At 37.9% G+C, this 10,582-nt stretch overlaps 2 non-coding genes across 2 annotated transcripts; one reads left to right on the top strand and one right to left on the bottom strand.

Moving 5' to 3' along the window:
- Nucleotides 1–435: 435 nt before the first annotated feature.
- TRNAK-CUU (transfer RNA lysine (anticodon CUU)) lies at nucleotides 436–508 on the bottom strand. Its single transcript has one exon. It is a non-coding gene; the product is annotated as a tRNA-Lys (tRNA).
- A 3,402-nt stretch (nucleotides 509–3,910) lies between these two features.
- Nucleotides 3,911–3,982, top strand: TRNAH-GUG (transfer RNA histidin (anticodon GUG)). The gene has a single exon. It is a non-coding gene; the product is annotated as a tRNA-His (tRNA).
- The last annotated feature ends 6,600 nt before the right edge of the window (nucleotides 3,983–10,582 follow it).

The following is a 10,582-nucleotide window of genomic DNA, read 5'->3' on the forward strand; positions in this document are numbered from 1 at the left end:
ACTAACAATGACACGCGTGCGCGTACAGGAAGCCCCCTTTCCCCACATTACATTGTCGCTTGGAAAGACGTTTAAACTGACTGAGCAAAGAAAATAGAAAGACGTTTAAACTGACTGAGCAAAGAAAATAGAAGGAGAGGATGCATTACATTGTCGCTGGGAAAGACGTTTAAACTGACTGAGCAAAGAAAATAGAATGAGAGGATGCATTACATTGTCGCTTGGAAAGACATTTAAACTGACTGAGCAAAGAAAATAGAAGGAGAGGATGTATTTCTACATTGTAAAGAAAGCCTGAGGATGCATTACATTGTCGCTTGGAAAGACGTTTAAACTGACTGAGCAAAGAAAATAGGAGAGGATGTATTTCTACATTGTAAAGAAAGCCTTTAAAAGCAGATAATTGGAAGAAAACCGTTGATGCCTTCCTCCAGACGCCCACCGTGGGGCTCGAACCCACGACCACAAGGTTAAGAGCCTTGCGCTCTACCAACTGAGCTAGACGGGCTAACAACAATTTGTTTTGCAGTCCTTAACTCATTAGATAGCACTCGTTCTATGAGATGCAGCGTGACGTGTAAACTGCGTAATTCTACGTGTAAACTGAGATGCAGTTGGTAGCGCATTCTTTATTCTGTTTCTTTCACATCGATATTTTTAGTTGGTACTACATGTTGGAAAACAGATATAATTCCAACTACCCGCCGCAAATATTCAACAGCGATTTAATACTGGATCTAGAAATCAACAGTTGTATTTAATAAAGTTCTAGAAGTCGGCGGATAGGTTGACAATGGAGGAAGCTTCTCCAGGAAGCCACCGACTGAACCCATCTCCAGAAACCTCTACAGCTTGTATATATACTTGTTTAATCTGTGAATGAAGCAAGTTGTTCAGTTCTAATTCTTGTGTTTCTGTGTTGTGTTAATATGCTGTGCTCCTCTGCTCTTAATATGGTATCAGAGCTGTGTGTTTAGTGCTGTATACTGCACTCTTTATCATGGTATCAGAGCCAGAGTTTTGAGAGTTGAGGGCCGTAAGGCATTGGCCTGAGGAGCATTGGTGTGCTGCCCGCAAAAGTCAGTTTTTTGCAAGAGAGCGTAAAGCAGCGTGATGCCTGTGGAGATCTGAGTGAAAGGGGAGATATGAGTATGGTAGAACCAGTGTGTGCATGCTAAAGCCTGTATAAGCCTGTTCAATGTGAAGAAATAAGCTGATTTGTGTGTGAGTTCTATGTGTAGAATGCATTGATTCAAGCGCTGAAAAAGTGTAGAGACAGAAACACATTTTGAAGGTGAACTTGTTGCTGGAAAGCGCGGAGGTGGGAGCCTTGGACCGTTGGGCAGGCCGAGCCTGGCGAAGTGTGGACGAGTCTGCTACGAATTCTGAGATCGATTGCTGTTGGAAGAGGCGTGGAGGAGCAGAGTAGCTGTGAAGCTGTGTATTGCTGCGTGGACGAGAGCTCGAGAGCTGTGTGAGCCGTAAGCGAGGGCGACTGAGCCACTGTGGGTGTGGCTGCGTGTGGTGGAGTTGTGTGCTCATTAAGTTGGTTGCTGTGAAGTTGTGAGCCGTTGTGAGGCTGCCAAGGGCGTCCCTCGGGTAGCGGTGAGCCCACTGTAAAAGCTGTGGGTAGCGGTGAAAGTTGTGTTGTGATTTATTTGAATGTGTTTTCTGTGTTTGTGCGTCTCTTCTCTCCCTTTGACATGGTATTAAGGTAAAAATATTGCTTTTGATCATGGGAAAACTTTTTTTCTCACATGTGAAAGTTTGAATGCTAGAAAGGAGATAAGGTTTTTAAATATATATTTTTAAGTGGTGAAGGGAGTTTATTAAAAATAAAATAAAATAAAATAAAAATAAAAAAAATAATAACGTGGAGGTTTGGTGCATTGAGGGAGATCGGTTGCATTGCCGCTACAACTTTGTCAACAGAGTGTGTTGAAGTATGTGTTGAATGTAAAAATTGAAAGGAGTCTTGTGTTGACTATTGTGTGGACCTAGTTGGTGCTGACTGTGGAGTAAAAGCTTGTGGCTTGGCATAGCGTGGCAGTTGAATTTTTCCCAAATGGCAATAGTTGCAGAAGAAGATCTGAATCAGATAGAAGAATGGGAAGACACTGATACAATATTAAAACGATTAATGCCAGTTCTCCCAATTTTCTCAGGTAAAAATTTTAAGCTTTGGGCAATTAAAATGGAAGGATTGCTTGGTTCAGTAGATTTATGGAAATTTGTCCAAGAAACTTCTATGAATTTGGATGATAAGTGTAGAAGAGCAATAGCATTGTTTCTCATCATATCAGCTTTAGATGAAAATATTTTGTCTAATATTTTGTATGAATTTGGTGAAATACGTGATGCAAAAATATTTTGGGATATTCTTGAAATGAAATACAATATGGAGGGTAGTGAGGACGCTGAAGTTGATAAAGGAGTTGTTGCTAAAAGTGATTGTGTTGCTGAGATTAAGGCTGAAAGTATATCTGTGGTTGACAATAGAATAACATGTGATAGTGAGGAAATTCCCTATGATGCAGAAACTTATGAAGTCAAATTTGATGACAATTATGTATCCCATGATGAGTGGTTAAACATGATGCATGAAAAGCATCTTATTGATGAGTTGTTGTTTGGTGAGAAGAATCAAATGCGGGACAACATGTTTACAGCAACAGAATTAACAAAAGAGGTTGAAGATATGAATCAACCAACTATGTCAGCAAAGAAAAATGAAGGAAGCAAAGCTCTTTCCAAAGAGCACGATGACAAAAATCAATATGGTTTTGTTTATGAATCTAACATCGTTTTTAAGTGTGCAGATATTGACAGCCAAGAAGAAGGAATAAAAGAAGAAATTGCAAGCATTAAGGACAAGTATAAGTCCCAAGAACATGAAGCAATGTTGAATACAAAGAATGTGACCCTGCAATCAAGAAAGGAGAAACTCAATCACTATCTTATGACAAGAAAGGTGAAAATGAAACGGCACCAGCAAAGGAAAAGGAACAAGCATGGACCCTTTAATAAGAAGGCAAAAATGAAATGTTTTGTTGTAAGCCTAGCTGAGACTTAGACCAGCAGGCATGACAATTAAGAGTATAGTGTCTTGTTTATTGTATGTAGTTGGAATTAAGGGGGAGTGTTGGAAAACAGATATAATTCCAACTACCCGCCGCAAATATTCAACAGCGATTTAATACTGGATCTAGAAATCAACAGTTGTATTTAATAAAGTTCTAGAAGTCGGCGGATAGGTTGACAATGGAGGAAGCTTCTCCAGGAAGCCACCGACTGAACCCATCTCCAGAAACCTCTACAACTTGTATATATACTTGTTTAATCTGTGAATGAAGCAAGTTGTTCAGTTCTAATTCTTGTGTTTCTGTGTTGTGTTAATATGCTGTGCTCCTCTGCTCTTAATATGGTATCAGAGCTGTGTGTTTAGTGCTGTATACTGCACTCTTTATCACTACATACTTCATATTCTATTGTTTACTCAAATTTCTTTGGAAAGCAAAAAATGTTGATGTGCGAGAACAACAACAACAACTGAATTGTCTGACGATTCGGTTTCTGTAAGTATTCCAAAACATAACTGTAGTGATAGGGATATTACAGGGTTAAAAAATGAGTATTTGCTGTTTGTATCCCAAAACAAAAACAAAAACGAAAAGGAAAAGTGTGACGAGTTTTACTGGTGCCTCACATTTATATATATCCCAAACATATTTCTTGTTCCTTAAACCAAATGGGTTCAGATTAGGTTGAAGAAAACAGATCCGTTTGCTTGAATCCCAGCAGCCAAGGATTCTGTGACTCTTTTTCTAAACGTATTTAACCCTTCATATGCACTATAAGTACTGAACTTTTATACCAATTTATAAAGTGGATCAGCCCTTTTATCTCACATGTGGCTGTAGTTTAGTGGTGAGAATTCCACGTTGTGGCCGTGGAGACCTGGGCTCGAATCCCAGCAGCCACAGTATGAGAACTCTTTCTGTTCACTGCGAGTTTACTGCAGGAAAGTAGAAGTTTGTTGTTTACTCTTTTTCCTTTCAGTTTAGCGTAGGAAAGTAGAAGTTTGTTGTCTTTTTCCTTTGAGTTTAGCGCAGGAAAACATAGAGATTAATGGTAGCTAATGCGAAAATCTTGCAAGGGAGCTTGTGGCGGTAAAGCTCTCTCACACATTGCAGGTATCAACCCCATCATTATTCGCCATTGAGTTCCTTTACACACAACGTCCCTTAAAGTCAAAGGTAACAACCCTCCCATAAAGCCAAATATAACAATCATCCAAACACTAATTGCGGCAAGGCAACATAGAGTCAAAGAGAAACACTCTCTAAACAATGATTGACACAATGCAAAACTAGATTTATCACATGCAACAATGAAAGTGTGAGTAACTAGTGCAAAAGTTTGAGAATGCCATGGTGTATATACCCACCTTTTCCAATGACCAAATTGTTACTCTTCAAATCCAAATATTTATGAGATTAGGAGAAATTACATTAACTTCAAACTTGCAGAGATTACGAGAAATGACATTGAGTAGCTTCAAACTTGCAATGATAAATATATATATATATATATAATTTGAAAGTAAAAATATTATGTTAATAAATGTTTCCTACATCTAGTATAAAGGAGATACATAATTTCTTCAATGTTTAACATGTGTTAATACGTGGCATTTAAAATATATTTATTAATTACAAAAAGAAAATCTAATGACAACCTGTTATAGCAGCTACAATAACCCCAATTTGTTTTTGACAAAATCACAATTTTGGAGTCCCCTTTCATTCAAATTATAAACATCTATTTGATCAAACTGGTCAAACCTTTCTTCACACCCAATTCCATAAGTAAAGGAAAATTTTAACTTGATCTCTTTGAAGAGTTGTATCTCGCATCAAACTTTCATAGTGCAGTGTGGCACATCTTGGCAGTGTAGCGTAGTGCATCTTATCTTGTCACCGTGCCATACTCTCTTACCACTATCACATCTATATTTGTGGCAACACGTTCAGTGTGCAGTTAATGTGCTCTCATGTGTGAAACACTGTATAAACCTGCACCCCAATTCATTTTCACCATTGCGTTTTGTCGCATGAGCTCTTTACTTCAATAGAAATTGTGATGCAACAATGCTTCCCTGCCTTATGTAGGTACACTGCACTACCAGCCCGCGTAACGACTACTACACGTGTTGGGTAGCTTTGTGCCCTTGACCTGTTATCATGATTTTGTCATTAGGTTTATGTTACCCAATCTTCTGCATGACCTTTCGACTTGTTGGCCTTCTACCTTCCACATTCATATATATCCATAATCATTCATTTGCCTCGAACAATTAGTCATTTTTCCCATTTTTTGTATTTCCCTCTATTATCTTCTCTTCTACCCAAGAACCCTTTCTTTGTGCATCTCATTCCTTCGGCAATTTCTCATGTCGCAACCCTCATCCATAATCTATCCCGCCCCTATGTGTAATGATGTGTTCCACATATACGAACTATGTTGTGATTTTGCGCGACGCTACGCATCAACTACTCATCTACATCGTTGCACAAGTCCACTTTCTAGCATGCATATCATCCTTGAACAATGACACATTCCTTTCACAATGTCTATATTAATCAATTGTGGCACGATATACCTTATCATGATATATCTTGCCTCACTGCGCAAATTTATTCCTAGTATAGATCTTCTTGTTGCGCCATAGTGTAACCTTCCTATGCATATTACATTGATAATTTGTGTTCTGTTGTATCGCATGAACCTCCCTCATCACAATTCTTGACAAAAATGATATTCTTGATAAGATTAAAGATATCAAACTTGATAAGAATGACATTCTTGTTAGCTTTGATGTCACTTCACTATACACCAATATACCTATTGAAGGAGCCATGGAGGTAGTCAGTAAATTAACTGATCCTGACACATCTAAACTTATTGAATTATGCCTTAGATCTACTTTCTTTAGTTTCATGGGTGACATATATGAACAAACATACGTTGTGGTGATAGGATCTCCTCTATCCCCCATTATCACTAATTTATTCATGGAATATTTTGAAACCAAAGTTTACAATCTCCCCCCTTAAAACCTAAATTGTGGAAAAGGTTTGTAGATGACACCTTCATCATTTGGCCCCATGGATGCGACACATTAGAAACTTTTAAACAACATTTGAACAATCTTTCTTCATCTATAAAATTCACCATGGAAGTGGAAGTCAATGATAGCCTCCCTTTTTTGGACATCCTCATTACGAGAAACCAAGATGGTACCATTTCCCACCAAGTATATCGTAAAAAGACCCATACATAGCAATATCTTCATGCCACCTCACACCATCACCCCACCCAAAAATTAGGGGTTCTAAGCACTCTAGCAACAAGAGATATTCAGATCTCTGATAAAGAACACTTGGAAATGGAGAAATCACATCTCATGAATGTATTCTTGAAAAATGGATACAAAAGAAATCAAGCTATCAAGGCCATTAAAAATGCAAACAAAGAAACTTGTCGTAAAAAAAAAAATAAAAATATAAATGATTTTGTTGGCAAGGTAAACCTTCCATACATCCTTGGAACCACTGACAAGATTGCCCACATACTAAAAAGAAATAATATTTTAACCACCTTCAAACCTTTAAATACCATCCATAGTTGTCTCAAATCAGTTAAAGATCCCATTGACCCTAAATGCTAGAAAGGCATTTATTTAATTCCATGCTCTTGTGGGGTTCCATATGTTGGAGAGACTGGTCTATCTATCAAAACTAGAATCCAAGAACATTCCTTTGACATTAAATATAATTTTTCGAAACTCTATGCTCTTGCAGAAGATTCCAATAAACTAAACATCAAATTTGCATCAAAAGTACTCGCATCATGGCCAAAATTGACCACTATTTCCACATAAAATTTGGAGGGGCCATAGAAATCAATAAACATCCAAAAAACCTCAATAGAGATGAGGGATGGATTATATGTAAAAGATGGATTCCTACCTTAACATCCAAAACAAGATCCTCCCATACACCCTCCCCTTAAAAATTCCCAATAATTAATAACATCACCCTAAATCCATTAATTAATATTACTCATTGTCATTCATAACTCTTTTCCCATAATGTATAACAAGCACATTAATTATTTTTATGTAACTAACATATTAATAACATATAACAAATAATTTAATCATTTCCATAAAACATTATTTTCCATTAAAATAACATTATTATACTTACCACTTAATTCATATCACATTCATATAAATCTTAATAATTTCATCAATAAATTAAATTAATATTAAATACAAATCATAAATCTATAATGAATAACACAATATAACAACCATTATATAATAAGTTATCATTCATGACTCATTTCCCATAATTTAGAAGAAACACATTAATTATTTTTACATAACTAACATATTATTAACATATAAAAAATAATTTAATCATTTCCATATAAAATTATTTTCCATTAAAATAACATTATTATACTTACCACTTAATTCATATCACATTCATATAAATCTTAATAATTCCATCAATAAATTTAATTAATATTAAATACACAACATAAATCTTTAATGAATAACACAATATAACAAATTAATAACTTTTTTTCCTTTTAGGGTTTTTATTGTCAGCCAATTTTCACCAGATTTTACATATTTATTACCTCCATTGGTTTGATCAATTTTCCACATTCTTTACATCTTGAAGTTGAACCATAGTTACATGTTCCAAACATCGATAATCTAACTATCATTAATGCGATGGATCCATAAATTCATTTGAAACAAAAGAACAGTCGCAGAAGTATGAAATCTAAAATCATAATACAACATGATTCTTTGCAAGTGTGAATTTGCATGTGTATTTTCATTACTAGATTTGGCATGGATAGTATTGCATATGGTTCTTTTCTTGTTATAGCATGGGATTTACTAGGTGTAATAATGCTATCCTTGTCATTTTCGAATAGGAATGGTGTGATGGGGTTCTCATGTTTTGGTTGAAGCTGGATCGTTGGATCGATTCAAAGCTGAGTGAGGTGGATCTTTGAATGATAGAGCATATGGCCTAGTGGTCCCTGAACTAGACTATGGATCACAGTAAAGCCACTGGCCTAGTGACCCCTGAGCCAGACTGTGGGTTGCTGTAAATCTAGGATTGTGTTGCCTCAGTGGGCCTAGGAATCATTTCCGTTGAATGGTAGGATGTAGAGGTGGATTTCTCTCTGTTGGGTCTAGTAATCCTAGGTTTGGGATATGTGGTAAATCTTGGAGAGTGGGTTTCAGTTTAGGGCCTAGTGATCCGGGTTTGGATTGTGGTAAAGCTTGAGAGACTAGGAGATAAGAAAATTCCTCAGAGTGTAGGTGGAGAAATCCAGTGGCATCCATTTCTGTTTGGCCTAGTGATTGGGTGGAGATCATGGTAAAGCCTGTGATGACATGTTTATTTTGTTGGGCTAGTGATCCAGGATGGATCATGGTAAAGCCTGAATTCTATTGATGAGGATGAGGTGGTTTAGCCTCAGGATTCCCTGGTTGGTTCTTTTGGTTTGACTCCCACATTCATGCTTGGAATATGGCACAGGGGTGAATGGATGAAGAGAGATTTGAATCAACGATTCTATGGTTGGGTGGAACATGGTATTCCCATCCCGGGTTTGTATTTTGCATCATTAATGAGAGGTTATTTCTCCTTGTATTTCTATGAGTATTGTTGGAGAGGTAAATCCCCTCTACGGATAGAGGCGATCCCTACTAGCCCAGCAGGGGTCTAGCAACAATCACACAATGCTGCTACGCATGTTCCTAATTACAATTAAACAAGAGGTAAAGAGCACCTACTTGGATTCCTGCGCTGTCGTTTGACGAAGAGACGTTGCCTTCGCTCCTTCGCTTCGGCTGGTCACAATCCTCCGCGATCTCCGCGAATAGATACCTGCACACACGAAGAGAAAACAAACGCAAGCGTGAAATCTAGTAAAAGCAACCATACATCAGTCAGAAAAGATGTAATTCACATTTAACCATTGCATAGACAAATGAGAATGGAACAATAATAGCAGTCATCTATTATTAATCAGAATAGAGAAGAGTACAACCAAATGTTCTGACGTCGGTAACCTTCTCAGGAGGGGCCAGTCAGCATGTATCTCAAGCATTCACCTTTGAGGATGATTCTCTCAAGAAAATCAACTCTCTCCCTCACATAAGTAGCACAAAACAACCTTCCCTAAGCAATCAATCACTTCCACGCCTAGCACACCAAACCTATAGCAGCACTTTGAGCACTATAAGCTCTGTACAATCCAAGCTATTCCAAGCTATGTCTAACTAGCTGCTCATGGTAATGGTGAGAGTTTATATAGGAGAAGGAGTCTCCTAAAAAGGTGGAAGGATGAGCTTATCTTCAAGGGGAGTTGTTGCAAAGGGTCGAACAGACATGCCATAGAAGGGAGTCGATATTCACAAAGCTAACAACCAAGCCTGGAATTATCTGGAAGGCTGGCTGTTTGAACAAATTCGCCCAAACTGGATCAGCGCGGATTATTAGGAAACTGCCGCGCTGTCGCCGCGTCTCAATAACTGGGACAGTCATGTCAGCGCGGAAGCACACGGGAAAGGCGCGCTGTGGGCCATCGCGGAAAAGTGATGTTCTTCCGCGCTGGCAGCGCACGGAATACACTACAGGGCGCCTGTCATCGCGGTTATTTTAGGAACAGACGCGCTGATGGACAAAACTTTGGAAAAATGGGTTTTTAACCAGTTCAGGAAGCAGGAACATAGTGATTGTGAATTCTGGGCACAGCAGGGTGACTGACAGGAAGGCAGTGACAAATTACTGTGTAACAAGGTCTAAGGAGGCTGGAATCTTGTGAATGTAAGGAAGTGCTGTTGGTTTGAGTATAGAACTATTGGGTGATTTGCTTGAAAGGAGGTGAAGAGGAGATTTCTTTCTGCTGGGAGGTGATGCTGGATTGGGCCTTTTATGGTTGTATCACTTCCTGAACTTTACTTCTTCCATTAATAAAGCATTTGAGGTTCTTCTATATGCATTTGTTTCAATAGTGTATTGTTATGCTTGTGTATTTGATTTATTCTAATCCTTGAATCAATTATGAATGTATGCTTCTTGTAGTTTCCCTCTTGTTATCACTGAAAACAGTGTTGCTAAAATTTTTTACCCTAGCTTAAGGACAGGGTGTTTTCGCAGCGCATAAATTCATTAGCAGTTTTGTAGTGCCATCTGTTTTAGTGATTTCGTAGCGAAAACATTGACCTTGCATTGGCTGCGCTACGAAATTGGGAAATGACAGATATTTAAGGGAAACTTCTAGAAGCACTACACAAAGCTGCACATGTGACATTGGCAAGCTGCCCTCCAAATTGCCCAATTGTTCAAGAGAAATCCAGATCCTTTGTTCCTCCCTGCACCGAAATAATAATTTGAGTGGATTGATTGTGTATAAAGCTGATAGTTAAATTGAAGTATACTTGTATTGGTTTAATGTTCTCATTAGCAGTTGCAAAACAGTG

Source organism: Pinus tabuliformis, chromosome 1_2 (genome assembly GCF_031772625.1).
Source record: "Pinus tabuliformis cultivar Carrire ecotype Pingquan chromosome 1_2, CPIR1, whole genome shotgun sequence".
Lineage (NCBI taxonomy): Eukaryota > Viridiplantae > Streptophyta > Pinopsida > Pinales > Pinaceae > Pinus > Pinus tabuliformis.